Genomic DNA, 14,548 nt, shown 5'->3' on the forward strand with positions numbered 1-14,548 from the left:
AAGTGAATGAAATATATCTAATATTGCTACTGTAGCAAACAACATATTAATTTCAAATGATTGTAGAAAAAATCATTGATACAGTCTGTCGCTCCCCCTCTTCGTGGAGGAACGACACAGGACCCTGCGCTGTTCTTTTGTCTGCTCGGCCCTCCCTGGGTTTGCTGCTGGTTCTTCCCGGGTTGGCTACCGACCCTTCCACCTCCATGGAAGGGTGGTTCCCCCTGCCTTTTTCCCCACTTCCGCGGGGGAGCGGCACATCGCCGGCCGGCTCTCTCGGGGGCTGCTCAGGTGTTCCCCTTAGATGTTCCCGGTGCATGTTGTCTCTCTCCTCCTTTATAGTCCTCTTCCGCCAATCCCAACTCTGCTACCCACACGCCGAGTACGCTGCTCTCCTCCAATCAGGAGCAGGATCAGCTCCTGCAGGTCATCACTCAAGTTGGCGAGAGGCAGCTGCGTAGAAGCTGTCTACTCCTCTCCCAGCGCCATATTGTGGGAGAGCAGATGCATAGAATAAGTCTTAATTCGAGTAACTTAGTCTAGTCCGAGTTGCTCCCCACAACAGTCAGAAACAGATTTTTATAAAAACATATTAGTCCAGCAACAGCAAATTATTGCACACTTGTGGATATAATGATTTCCATTGACTGTACATATGTACAAAATTCCTTTTTATTTATATACAGCCTGTATTTTCCTCATAATCGATCTGAGCTTGAACATTCCTGGACTTCTTGTGGGATGCTATGTTTCTGTTTTTAAATTTTATTTAAGGTATGCAAATTTCATGTATCTCATAATCACAAATTCAGCAACATAGTGATATTTCTCACCCTACTCTCCCTCCCACACATACTCCCATTATTTGTCTTCTTCCCTCTCTCCTATTCTCCCTCTTTATTTTTCCAAAGATCTATTTTTATTTTACTTTATTCTCATACGATTAAGCACATAGTAAGTAAAGAGTCTAACAAATAGGATGAAAAATAAAGCACCGTTCCTCAACAGCAGAGACAAGGGTTGTAAACAATCACTGAATCTCAAAATGTCAATTTCACTCCTATACATTACATTTTAGACACTATAATGTTCCGACAGGTCATGAAAAACATATGGTAGTTGTCTTTCTGTGACAGGTTTATTTCATTAAGTATAATAATTTCCAGTTGCAACCACTTTGTTGCAAATGAAAGGATTTCTTTTTCTTTTTTTACTGCTGAGTAGTACCCCATAGTGTATGTATGCCATAATTTCTTTATCCAGTCATCAGTCGATGGACATCTGGCTGATTCCATATCTTAGCTACTGTAAATGGAGCTGTAATGAGCGTGGAGGTACAGATAACTCTTTCATTTGCTGATTTCATTTTCTTTAGGAATGGGATTGCTAAATTAAGTGGTAGACCAATTTTCAGCTTCCTGAAGTATACTGTCTTCCACAATGACTGTACTAGTTTACATTCCCAACAACAGAGGATTAAGGTACCATTTGCCCCATATCCTTGCCAGAATTTATTGTTTGTTGATTTCTGTATGAGAGCCATTCTAACTGGGGTGAGGTGAAACCTCATTGTGGTCTTGATTTGCAATTCCCTAATGGTTAGTGATCCTAAGCAGTCTTTCGTGTGTCTGGTGGCCATTTGAATTTCATCTTTTGAAAACTGCCGATTCAAGTCCCTTGACCATTTCTTAACTGGTTTGTCTGTTTTGTTTTTGTTGAGTTTCTTGAGCTCTTTATAGACTCTAGATATTAACCCTTTATCAGTTTCATAGTTTGCAAATATTTTCTCCCATTCTGTAACTATTTCACTGAATAGGGCATCTAACGCATTCTCTCTTTCTACACCTTCAGGAACTCCTAAGACCCATATGTTGGGTTGTTTGACAATATCCCATAAATCTCCTACACTGTTTTTAATTTTTCTAATTTCTTCTTCCTATTTTTTTGATATGACTAAAAAATGTCCAAATATTTCTCTTCTAGCTAAGATATTCTTTCTTCTGCCTTACCAAATCAGTTGTTAAGGTTTTTCTCTGTATTTTCTGTTTGACATATTGAATTCTCCATTTCTTTTTTTTTTTTTTTTTTTTTTTTTGACAGGCAGAGTTGACAGTGAGAGAGAGAGAGACAGAGAGAAAGGTCTTCCTTTTCCATTGGTTCAAGCCCCAATGACCGCTGCAGCCAGCACGCTGTGGCTGGTGCACCACGCTGATCCAAAGCCAGGAGCCAGGTGCTTCTCCTGGTCTCCCATGCGGGTGCAGGGCCCAAGCACTTGGGCCATCCTCCACTGCAATCCTGGGCCACAGCAGACAGCTGGCCTGGAAGAGAAGCAACCGGGACAGAATTCGGTGCCCTGACCGGGACTAGAACCCGGGTGGGGACTAGAACCCGGGGTGCTGGTGCTGCAGGCAGAGGATTAGCCTATTGAGCTGCGGCGCCAGCCTGAATTCTCCATTTCTAATATTTCATGTTATTACTCTTCAAAATCTCAATTTTGTGGGAAAATCTTTGATCCATATCATGTATGGATTTCTTTAATTTATGAATTTGTTTCTCATTACTTCTGAGTAATCCTATGATTAATCTTTTGAATTGCATTTCAGGAATTTCATCAGTATCTTCATCTTCATAAAGTGTTATTGTGTTCGTTTGAGGGGTTGAAACTTTTTTTTTTCATTTTCAATTCTCTTTATATACGGAAGATCAGTTTAGTATATATTAAGTAAAGATTTCAACAGTTTGCACCCACATAGAAACACAGAGTGAAAAATACTGTTTGAGTACTAGTTATAGCATTAAATCACAATGTATAGCACATTAAGGACAGAGTTGAAACATTTTGTCTTCTTATTCTGGTTTTTTGAACTTCTGCATTTGTGGGAATACTGTTGGTTCTTCCCCTGATGTTTTTTATCTTTGAACTATTCTTCTGTGGTTTAGTGGAGTGTCTGCTCTTTTGGTGAATACCCAGAAGTGTTTGCTGGGTGTGGCCAGAGAACTCTGGTCAGTCCTCCAGAATGGGGCATTTATCCAGGGTGACAACCAAGTCTGGCAAGGTAGATCTCTTTTTAGCAGAAAGAAAGGTGTGATCACCTCTGTTTGTTTGCATAATCACACCCTCACTTCCTCTCTTCCAAGGTGATCAATGTCTGGGTGTTAACTCACAGTAGGTGCAATACCCATTCACAATGCTGTATGAACCGCAGAGGACCTGTGCAGTCCTCAGTGTCAGCATAGATCCCTTTGTAATGACCCACCCCAGGCAGTCAGAGATCTCTGAGTGTTTGGAGCTGCTCACATTGATTGCCCAGAGACCCAGTACACCCTGTGCCTTCTCCTACAGTCACAGAATCCCTACAGTTTCAGCACACAAGGATCCCACAGTCATGGGGTACAAAGGCTCTGCTCTACCCTGCTAACCTGTCTACCCACAGAGAGACAGAGACTTTTCCAGCTGCAACCAAGGCAGTTTAAGCCTCAGAGCCTGTTGAGAGCCTGGGGACACTTCACAGTCCTACATGAGTGCCCAGCCATCTTCCCACACTCTAAGTCTTTTGGGAATGTGGATCTTTCCCTCTAGTAGAATCTCTGGATCACACAGCATGCACAAGAGCTGCCAGCCGGAGCCCCTGCTCGCTTCAGAATGCTGTCTTCTTCCCATTGGCTGCTGGGTGCACATACCCAAGCTGCTGCCACTGCTACTGCTGACAAGATGGCGTCTTGTCCTGCCAGTTGCTGGGCACACACATAGTAGCTTCCTCAGCTGCTGCTTATGCACAAAATGGTGGCCACCCTCTCTCAGAAGGTTGCTGGGTGACATTGTGGGGGGAGGGGAGAAACATGCCCTTGTGGTTCATGGATAGTAGATTCCTATCCTCTAGGCCAGACTCACTCCAAGCTCTCGTTCGAGCTGTAACACCAGTGGCATGGCTGCTGCAGTCTGATCTCCCTCCCTCTTCTAAGCTGGAGCTTTCTCTGGCTCTCAGTGCTGGGGTTGTGTGTTGTGTCTTTGCTCGTGCTGCACATCACACCTTCCACACTGCTCCACAGCGATCCTCTTCCTGTCATAAAATTTCCACAGTTTTCTCTCTAACTTTCCTCCACATTTTTTAAGTACTATTTATCCCAGCCTACAGTAGGGCACCCTTCACTAGCCCACCATCTCAGAATCTCTGGGATATTTTATTTCTATTCTATTTGACCACATAGAGGACCACAGTGCTATACATAAATGTAGGTTAGGATCAAGCTGCTAGAGAAAAGTAGTTTTTCTGTACCTGTACCTGAAAGACATAATTTCAAATTAATGTCACTTCCTCTTTGCAACCTAAAAGTTGGGAAAGTAATATATGATGCCTTGACCTGTGTAACAAGGGCAGTTAATCACATCACAGCATTCTACTCCACTACTTATAAATAGATTTCCAAGTAAATGAATTAATTAATGATATTTATTTTTGTTAGAGAAAAGATGGCTTTCTCTATCCATTTACTTCAACCAGTTCCTAAAGACTGTGAAATATTGTAAGTGGAGCATTGCAGTATGCTGTTTTTTTATTTTTATTTATTTGAAAGGCAGAGTTATGGAGACAGAGAAATTCCCCTTCCATTGGTTCACTCCACAAATGAGCCTGGGCCAGGCCAAAGCAGAAGGCTGGAACTCCATCCAGGTCTCTCACATGGATGATGGGGCAAAAGTACTTGAGCCATCTTTTGCTGCATTCTCGTGTGCATTAGAAAGGAGCTGGATCAGAAGTGGAGCAACTAGAACTCCACCTGGTGTTCATATGGGATACAGGTGTTTCAGGCCACAGCTTAACCTGCTGAGCCACAATGCCAGCCCCATTAATATGTTCTTGATTGAGATTCCAAAGTGTATTATGAGAACTAGAAAATAAATAAGCTCTCTGAACTATACTTTTCCATTCACTAGCTTGATGGTAACTTTATTATGTGTAGTAAGAGGTTTCTACACATCAAATTATAGTGAGCAAATTACCCATATCTTATTTGATCCAAGCTCACCATGAAGTCAATGCTAGAGCACAGTACTAGAAATACACTAGGTCTGTGTTGACATTGTGAAGTACTACCAGCCATGTGCCTTCATTATTTTAAATATGTGCAGAATTAAGTGTCATTATTTCTGAAACTCTTCCACAAAATTGGATAGGAGGAAGAATTTCCTAACTCATTTTAAGAGGCCAGCATTATCCTAATAGTAAATTCAGAAAAAGACAATTCAAGGGAAAATGATACCTATCAATATCTCATAAATATAGATGCAGTGTAGTTCTGTACTAATATCACATTAACATGAACCAAAGTTTAAAAAGAAAAGAAAAATCATACAGCAAAAATGACTATATGCCTTTATTCTCTTAATTTCTTTGAAAGTGATGATTACTTGAAGTAAAATTTATCACACCATGTAGGAAACTCATAGAATGATTCAAAAAAAAAATAGATGCAAAAATCAAATAATAGCAAACCAAGTTCAGAAGAATATTAATAGGATCATAAACCACAACCATAGATTTATTTCTGGAATCTAAGGATGGCTTACCATTCAAACATAAAACAATATACTACTTGAATAAACATGATGACATAAAGGTAACTGATGCAGATAAAGCAATAGACACACTATTATGATAGAAACACACAAGAAGCTTGTGACAGAAGGAAACTACCTCAACATAATTAAGCTCATAAATACAAAACCAACAGCCAATATCATATTTAATAATGGAAGCCTGAAAGATATGCCTCAAACATAAGTAACAAAACAAAGCTGTTATTTTTATTATCTCTTCTATTCAACATTGTACTAGTAGTTCTAGCCAGTACCATAAGCAGGGTAAAGGAATAAATCACATCAAAATTGGAAAAGAATAAATGAAATCATCTCTGTTCACAGATGAGATGATCCAATATAAAGCTTCCACAAGTCTACATGAAAAGAGCAGTTAGAAATAATAAACAAAGTAAGCAAAGTTGCAGGACACAAAGAAAACATGAAAAATTCAGTTGCATCTCTACACACTAACAATGAACCATCAAAAAAGATGTTCAGAAGAACAACGACATTTACAGCATCATAAAAATAGTTAGAAATAAACACAAGCAAAAAGGCAAAAGATTTATCTCCCGAAAACGCTAAAATTTTGCTAAAAGAGAGTATAGAAGACACAAATAAAAGGAAAGGCAGACATTCTATATTCATTGATCAGAAGACTTAATATTAGTAAATTGATTCTACTAATCAACATAATCTACTAAGTAAATGCAATTCCTAACAAAATCCCAATGATGGGCAGGTATTTGGTGTAGGGTTTAAGCCACCCCATGTGTTTATGCCAGCATAAACATAGCATAAACTCCAGCATAGTGGAGTTCCTGGCTTTGAATACCAGCTCCATTTCTGATTCAGACTCCTACCAATGTGCCTGAGGGGCAGCAAGAGACGGCTCAAGTACTTGGGTCACTGCCTCTCACATGGGAAGCCTGTATTGAGCTCCTCGGTTCTAGCTTCAACCTTGCTCAGCCCTGCTGTTGCATGCATTTGGCGAGTAAGCTTGCAGATGGAAGATTTCTTTCTGTCTATCTCTTTATTTGTCTTTTCCTGAATACTCAAAATAAACCCAGTAAAGATGAAAAAACTTATATTGTAATTTCCTGATTTTAAAACTTACTACAAAACTACAGCAATTGAAACAGTGTGATACCGGGTATGACAGACATATAGACCAAGGTAATAATATAGAAAGACCAGTTGTAAACCCTTGAATATATTCTCAAATGATTTGTAGTAAGATATAGGATAATTCAATGGGGAAAGAACAGTTTCTTTCAATACTTCGTACTGAGAAAAGTGGATATCAACATGCAAAATAAGGAAGTTGGACCCTTACCTTACACCTCAGAAAACAAAAATATCAGAAAGAATCAATACTTTGCTTATATTTACATAAATAGAAGTAACAAGGCCCAGTCTCCAAACAGCCACCCTGGGAGCTAGTGCATCAGCAGTAGAATTTAAAGAGGGGACACACACACTTAGTCCATGTTATGATTTGGGTGTGGTTGTAGTGTTCCCCAAGGGCCCACGGTATTTGAGTGATCTATCCCAACAGGGCACCACTGGGAAGTGCTGTGGACTTTTGAGAGGTAGAGTCTAGTGGGCAGTCCCTGGGTTAGTTGGGGTGGGGTCCTCAAAAAGGTTGAGAGGAACCCACCGTCTCTATCTGCTCCCAGGTCAAGACGTGGCAATTTGCCCTGATACATGCTCCCTCCACTGGCATCTGCCACTTGCTGTGACATCCTCACCAGTACCAAGCCAGTGCCATTGCCATGCCCTGGTGTCCCCAATGCCCTGAGTCCAACAAACCTGTTCTTCATGAGTGGGCTGCCAGGTATTTCACTGGGGTCAAACAGATGACCAATACAGTCTACAGGGCAACAGCTAGAGTGATTTTCACCCTGGGAAATGGAGTCTTTCATGGGAAGGAGAAGCACTGTTTTTTCCGTCAGCCCATGAATTGCTTTGATCCTAATATCTCTCTAGAGTATAAATGAAAATAAAAATAAAATTTTAAATTCATGTGAAAGAATGAAAAGGATTAATTTAAAGGAAAGGAATGGAAAGGGGCCAGCGCCGCAGCTCACTAGGCTAATCCTCCGCCTAGCGGCGCCGGCACACCGGGTTCTAGTCCCGGTTGGGGCGCCGGATTCTGTCCTGGTTGCCCCTCTTCCAGGCCAGCTCTCTGCTCTGGCCAGGGAGTGCGGTGGAGGATGGCCCAGGTGCTTGGGCCCTGCACCCCATGGGAGACCAGGAGAAGTACCTGGCTCCTGCCATCGGATCAGCACCAGCCGTGGCGGCCATTGGAGGGTGAACCAATGGCAAAAGGAAGACCTTTCTCTCTGTCTCTCTCTCACTGTCCACTCTGCCTGTCAAAAAAAAAAAAAAAAAAAAAAAAAAAAAAAAAAAAGGAATGGAAGGATTAATTTAGATAAATCTATTTTCAGAGAAAAGCAAGACATTCAAGGAAAGAAGCAGAATTTGCTGATAGTGTAAAGTAGTGAAAACCAAACTGCCCAAGGGGACAGGAGGTAACATTTATACCTTGGACAGAGTTGTGGCATAGCAGATTACGCTGCTGTTAACAATCCTGACATCTGCCTCAGAGCACTGGCTGCTCCACTTCCACTCCAGCTCACTGCTAATGCAAGTGGGAAAGCAGCAGAAGATGGCCTGAGGGCATGGATCCCTGCCACACACGTGGGGGGCCTGGCTGGAGTTCCAGGAGGCTAAGTCCTGGCCCAGCCCTGGCCATGGCAGGCTTTTGGAGAGTGAACCAGCGGCTGGATAGAAGATCTTTGTCTCTCCCTCTCTCTCTCAAATTTTGTAACTGGAGATTATCTCCTCTTCTTACTGTTGCCCACCCTATCTCTGTGTCTTCTTGAAACAACAGAAGGCCCTGAGACAAGAACACAGAATGACAGATTTTGGTTTTTGAAAAACAAGTATGGTTGCTTCAGGATTTTCCCTGTCTCACATACATTAAAATACAAGCTAACACTGACACAGTTGTTTTGAAATGATAAGACAATCCTCCTTGAGAACCATTTCGTGTCTCTCCATATTTTCTTAGACAGGAGAGATTACGATTACGGCAATGCAGGAATCCTGATCCCTCAGCTCTCATGGCCTGTGTACTCAAGCAAACACGATCAGACCTGACGTGAGCTGTGGCAAGAAGAGCACGGAGAAGGCTCTGGACTGCAGCACAGCCTGACGCACGGGGTCACGGAAAAGTCGGGCGCATTCATCGTCCAGTGCTGTGTAAAAAAAACAAATTATCCCGAGGCTTAGCAGATGAAACCCCATTCAAGGTTTCAGTGTTTCTCTGAGGTGGGAATCCCAGAGGAGCTTTTCTGAGTGGTTGTTGTTCAAGACAGGTCTGTCACGAGGGGGCGGCAGCCAGGTGGTCTCAAAGACTGGAGGGTCTGCTTCCAAACTCATTTGTGCAGCTTCGGAAAAGAAGTTTCCATTCTTTGCCATGCTGGCTGCTCCAGAGGACTTACTGCCCTCGGAGAAAGTGTGTGTGTGTGTGTGTGGAGACACACACACACACACAACACAAGAGGCAAGATGAAACCACACTGTATCCTAAAATCTAATATCAAAAAAGAAAAAGAAAATGACAGGAAACCTCGCCTGTTTTATGCTATTATAATCAACTCTTGTAGCCTGGGAGAAGTTACTACACATGGATATAAATACCAGGCAGCAGGGGTCTATGGAGGCTTCCTATGATATAAGATATGCACATTTCATTTTTTTTTATTTGAAAGTGTGATAAGGAGAGAGAGAAAGAGAGAGAAATATCTTTCATCTACTAATTCACTCCCCAGATATCCCTAACATCTGAAACTGGGCCAAGGCTGAGGCCAAGAGGATGGCTCTCAATCTGGGTTTCTCACACGTGTGGCAGAGATGCAAGTACCTGAGCTATCACCTGCTGCTACCAAGGGTGTGCATTAGAAATAAGAAACAAGGCCAGGACTCAGATCCAAGGAACTGAAATGAGAAGCAGGTATCCCATACAACATCTTAAGTGCTGTGCCGAAAGCCTGCCCCGGATACATACATTTTAAACTGCATTAGATATCGCTAAATCATTCTGCAAAATGCTTACAGCACGTTACACATTTACCATCAGAGAGTAAATGTTTCCATTTTTTCAAAAAGTTTCCATTTTTTCAAAAAAAAAAAAAAAAACACTTGCCTTTATCAGACCTCTAAAAAATGTTGCTAAACTCGATTTCTGTTTGCATCTGTTTGATTGGTATAAATATTGTTTTGCACTCCTTAATCATCTGGGTTTTCTCTTCTGTGAATTGTTTTTGCTGTTTCTTATTGTTTCTGTCTTTCTGAGTGAGGGTGCTTCTTGATTTGCTACTTTATATATTCTAGATATTGATTCCTTCTTGACCATATATACTGCGAATGTCCTCAGTGACTGAGTCATTTCTCTCTTGACTTCACATATGATGTCATTTCACATATAAAATCTACATTTAATACAAGTGTATACTTTAATTCAAGTGTTTGTTTTTTGGTTTTCTTTTTTTATTTTTGTTCAATTTCTTTTTTGCTTTGACATTTATATTTTTTAATCTATAATCAACTTTCAGGGAAATGATATGAGAAAGATAAAATTTATTTTTGTTGATTATTTTATACAGTACTTATTTATACATACATACATATATAATGGTTCTTCTGAAAGTTCAGAAAAAGTTATGCATACATTTTTGTGCCAAAATAGTCATCTTTTAATTCCATTTTACTCACGGAATTTTTTATAAAAATATTTATCTTCCTTTTGTTTAAGAGATAGATACACAAAGACAGAGAAAGATATTGATTCATTCAAAAACTCCCACAATAGCTTGGGGTTGGGCCAGGGTAAAGTCCAGAGCCAGGAACTCAACCCACATCTCATGAATGAGTGTTATGGACCCAAGCACTTGAGCTACCACCTGCTCTCACCCAGCGTACACATTAGCAGGTTGCTAGAATCAGGAGAGAAGCCAGGTCTTGAACTTAGAGATGCTGATATGGGATGCTGGAGTCCCAGTGGCATTTTAACCCTGTGCCAAATTCCCACCTTCCATGAACTTTTTGAAGTCACTTGCATGTAGTCCTAGAATTTTAATTAAATATATCTTTCTTGACTTAAAACGTCCCTTCTGTCCGTCTTTAAGAGCTACTGTTCCTCTTTATAACATTATAAATGGCATGGGAATCTGTTCTCCTTATCAGGGTTCAAATATTGTCTAACATTTATTCACTGTCTGACCTTGAGCCAAATTATTTTTCTCTTCTACCAATTTCTTCAGCTATAAAACTGGACTATTGGATCTTACCTCATGAAGTTGTAAAATTAAATATTGCATCAAACTTAACACACTCAGAACACTCCATGGCACATAATAAGCACGCACAGTGCACTTATGACCTTATTGCCTGTTTCTTCCCTAGAGCCACACATATTTGGTTGCCGGAACTTTCTAACGGCAGCTACACTGTTGCAGGGCAAGCCCCCCTTCCATGCTTTCCTTCTTCAAATTCTCTTGGTCCTTCTTGGGCATTTCCTGTTCTCTATAAACTTTAGTATAAACTTGACAATTTCAAGTAAAAATAAAAGTTGAGTTTAAATTGCAACTCTCTTGCACTTACAAATTTACTTTGATGGACTTGACATGATTATGATATCGATATAATTTTGAAAATATTCTTATGTATCAATAATATCACTTATTAGTAATATCATATCTTCTTCTAATATAGTGAATAACAATAAAAACATTTTTCTAACATTAAAGCTTGGTGGAATTACTAGAATAATTGGTTGTTTACAATTTTAAGATTGATCTATAAGTTTACTTTCTCAAACCACCCTTGTCCAATTTTGAAATCACAGATAAAAAAATCCTTAAAAAATGTTATTCTTTTTATTCTCTGAAATTGTTTATATAACTGGGGAATTATGTGCTATTTCACATTTGGCAAACTTTCCTTTAAAGCTTTTTAGACCTGATCTTATTTCAGCATCTAATGTCCTCAAATTTTATAGGTCTCTTTGATTTTTATTTTTGCTTTGGTTTTGAGTCAATTTTGATAACTTACAATTTCCCAGAAAAAATATCTTTTTAAAAGCAAAATTCAAATTTTATGCCTTAATATTAACATTTTATCATTGAAACCTCTCATATTTTCTCTGCAGTTTCTATATTATTGAATCCCTCTTTTATCTAAAATATTGGCTGCCTCCAAATTCTTTTCCTTTTTCTTAATCAAACTTGCTGAAATTCTTGTCTATGTCGTTAGAGTAAAAATTGCTTTGGGTTTTATTGATCTTTCCTAAAATCTCTTGTTTTCCATTTAATCATTTCTGATTTTTTAAAAATCATTTACTCACATTTTTTTCCACACTTTCTTTTCTTTAAGTGTCATTGACCAACTAATGTTTTACTTTATTACATCTTCTGCTTAATTATCTTTCATTGTATTTTATCTTGAGGAGATAAAGCCTTTAAATATTAACAATTTGTTTGTTATATTTAGATACTTCTTTTATGTTTAATACATGATAAAATTATTATATTATTATAAAAATAAAATACATGATGAATTATTAGATGTGTCTTTCCACACATCTCCATTATATCCATGTTGCTAGTCATGTTATATAGATTTTATTTCTCAAATAATATTTTTGTCTGCATGATTTCCTCTCAATAGAGTTATGTAAAGGTTTGCCATTGTGATTATGAATCTGTCAATTTCTCTTTGTATTTCTACCAATTTTGTTTTTTTGAGTTTTAAGACTAACACACATTATAAACTGCAATTACTATAGCATAGTTCAAAGTCTAATGTTGGTATTTTTTGGTCCACAAATAATACATGGAGCTCCAAAAATTTTTGCCTGATTTTTGTACCACAGTTATCACTTTACTTTTAACTCCATCAGGTTTTTTTTTTTTCCAAGGTTTATTTTATTTATTTGAAAGAGTGACAGAGAGAGAGAGGGAGAGAAAGAGAGAAAAAGAGATTTTGCAACTGATGGTCCATACCCCAAATGGCTGCAATGACCTGGGCTGGACCAAGCCAAACTAAGGAGCCAGGAACTCTGTAGGGGTCTCCCACATGGTTGGGAGGGGCCCAAGTACTTGGGCCATCATCTGCTGCTTTCCCAAGCACATTTGCCAGGAGCTGGGTCATATGAAGACTCAGACTCCAGCTCCAGTATGGGATGCCTGTGTTGTAAGCAGCTGTGTAGCTTGCTGTACCACAATGCCTATCCCTCTCCCAGTTTTGTTTGTTGTTTTTCTCAACTGAACCATATGTTGTTTTATATTCAGAAGGTCTGGTTAAATATGACCTTATATTCACTACTTTGCTATCTCATTATTACTCCTTGAATATCAGACTTTTGATGAGGATTACTTTCTGGGAGCAGAGGTCTGCAAGACATTACTTCCTCAAGATCTATTTGAACCAAATACCCTATTATTTATCTGAAAATGCTATTAGTTTGCTCTTACATCAGACAGCTTTATTGATTGTAAAATTCAATCTTGATGGTTACTTTCTCTCAGGATTTTGCTGTCTTCCACTGTCTTCTGGTTTCTCCTGCAACATTAGACAACAGTCCAATTGTTAATCCTTCTGTGGCAATCATGTGGTTGCCTGAGTTTACTTTGAAGCACTCCATGTCTTTGGTGATGTGCAAATTCACTCTGATACATCTGAGTGCTGGTACCTGTGGGGATAAGCTAGTTCAGAATCTTACATTCAGCGCTTCTGACATTTGGGGTGGTGAAATGCTTTATTGTGGAAGCTGTCCTGTATTTTATAAGATATTTGGCCACGTTCTTTCCCTGTACTGTCTAGGTGTCCAGTGCACTACCAGGTGTGGTTGTACCAACCAAAAATACCTCTAGACATTAACAAATATCTCCTGACTACCTAACTGTCTGCACCAAAAAGCTACCGGCTAGCATAAACTATATTAACAAACAAATATACAAAAGCCGTATAATATGCACATATCAGTAAACATTGCAGAAAATGTTTATATCTCACCTACACTGCTTGTTCCAAGCAATTCAAGTGTGGTCTTGCTGGGTGATTCATTTGTCTGGGATCCAGGTTGGAAGCTGGGCATTTGTTTAGGGCACTTCCAGGAGTCCCAGCAGGAGAGAAAGGAAGCATGACAAAGGATGCTTGTGGTTAAGGATTCTGCTTGTGTGCCACTTCTGCTTCCATTCCCTGAACTAGAGCAATCACACTCCCAAGCTCCGTGTCCACTAGGTAGAGAAATCTTTCCCCCATGGGAAGGAGCAGCAAGTGTTTGGAAATAATTACACAGTCTCACACCAAGAGGGCACGCTTTTACTTATTTACTATCCTGAGTCTGTTAATTCTAATCTTTCATGTTTCTAGTACAATCTCGGTGTCTTCAAATATTTCCTGAATTATTGCTCTTCTCTTCCTTCAGAACTTCTGTATCTTAAACTCTCCTTAGTCTCTGCATATGTTTTTTTTTTGTGTGTGTAGTACATTCTAAACAATGTTGTTTGACACATCTTTCAGTGTACTCACCATCTCTCCATATGTAGAAGGTTCTATTCTTTTACTAATCACCTTTAAATTTTAAATGTGCACACTTGACTTAATAAAAGTGCACAATTATCAACATTTCTGTTTTCCTTTCAAATAACAAGTGCTTTAAGAATGCTTTGAACTGTCCTCTGATGTAAGTTTGCCATACATATTAGATACCCTTTGTACTTGAAATTCTGGATTTGTCTTCATCATTATTAAATGATTAAATTTTACACATATATGTAGAAATATATCACCTTCATTTTAACTATAGTTGTTTATTGGAGACCAGTTTCCCTCTATTTTTTTTAAAGATTTATTTATTTATTTCAAACCACTACTCAGAACCAACATCAGCCGAAAATA

General features: G+C 39.2%; 1 pseudogene; it reads left to right on the top strand.

Annotated features, from left to right (window-relative positions):
* Positions 1 to 8,798, top strand: part of LOC103350699 (eukaryotic translation initiation factor 3 subunit L-like) — a 125,005-nt pseudogene extending 116,207 nt beyond the window's left edge.
* The last annotated feature ends 5,750 nt before the right edge of the window (positions 8,799 to 14,548 follow it).

Source organism: Oryctolagus cuniculus, chromosome 8, assembly GCF_964237555.1.
Source record: "Oryctolagus cuniculus chromosome 8, mOryCun1.1, whole genome shotgun sequence".
Taxonomy (NCBI): domain Eukaryota; kingdom Metazoa; phylum Chordata; class Mammalia; order Lagomorpha; family Leporidae; genus Oryctolagus; species Oryctolagus cuniculus.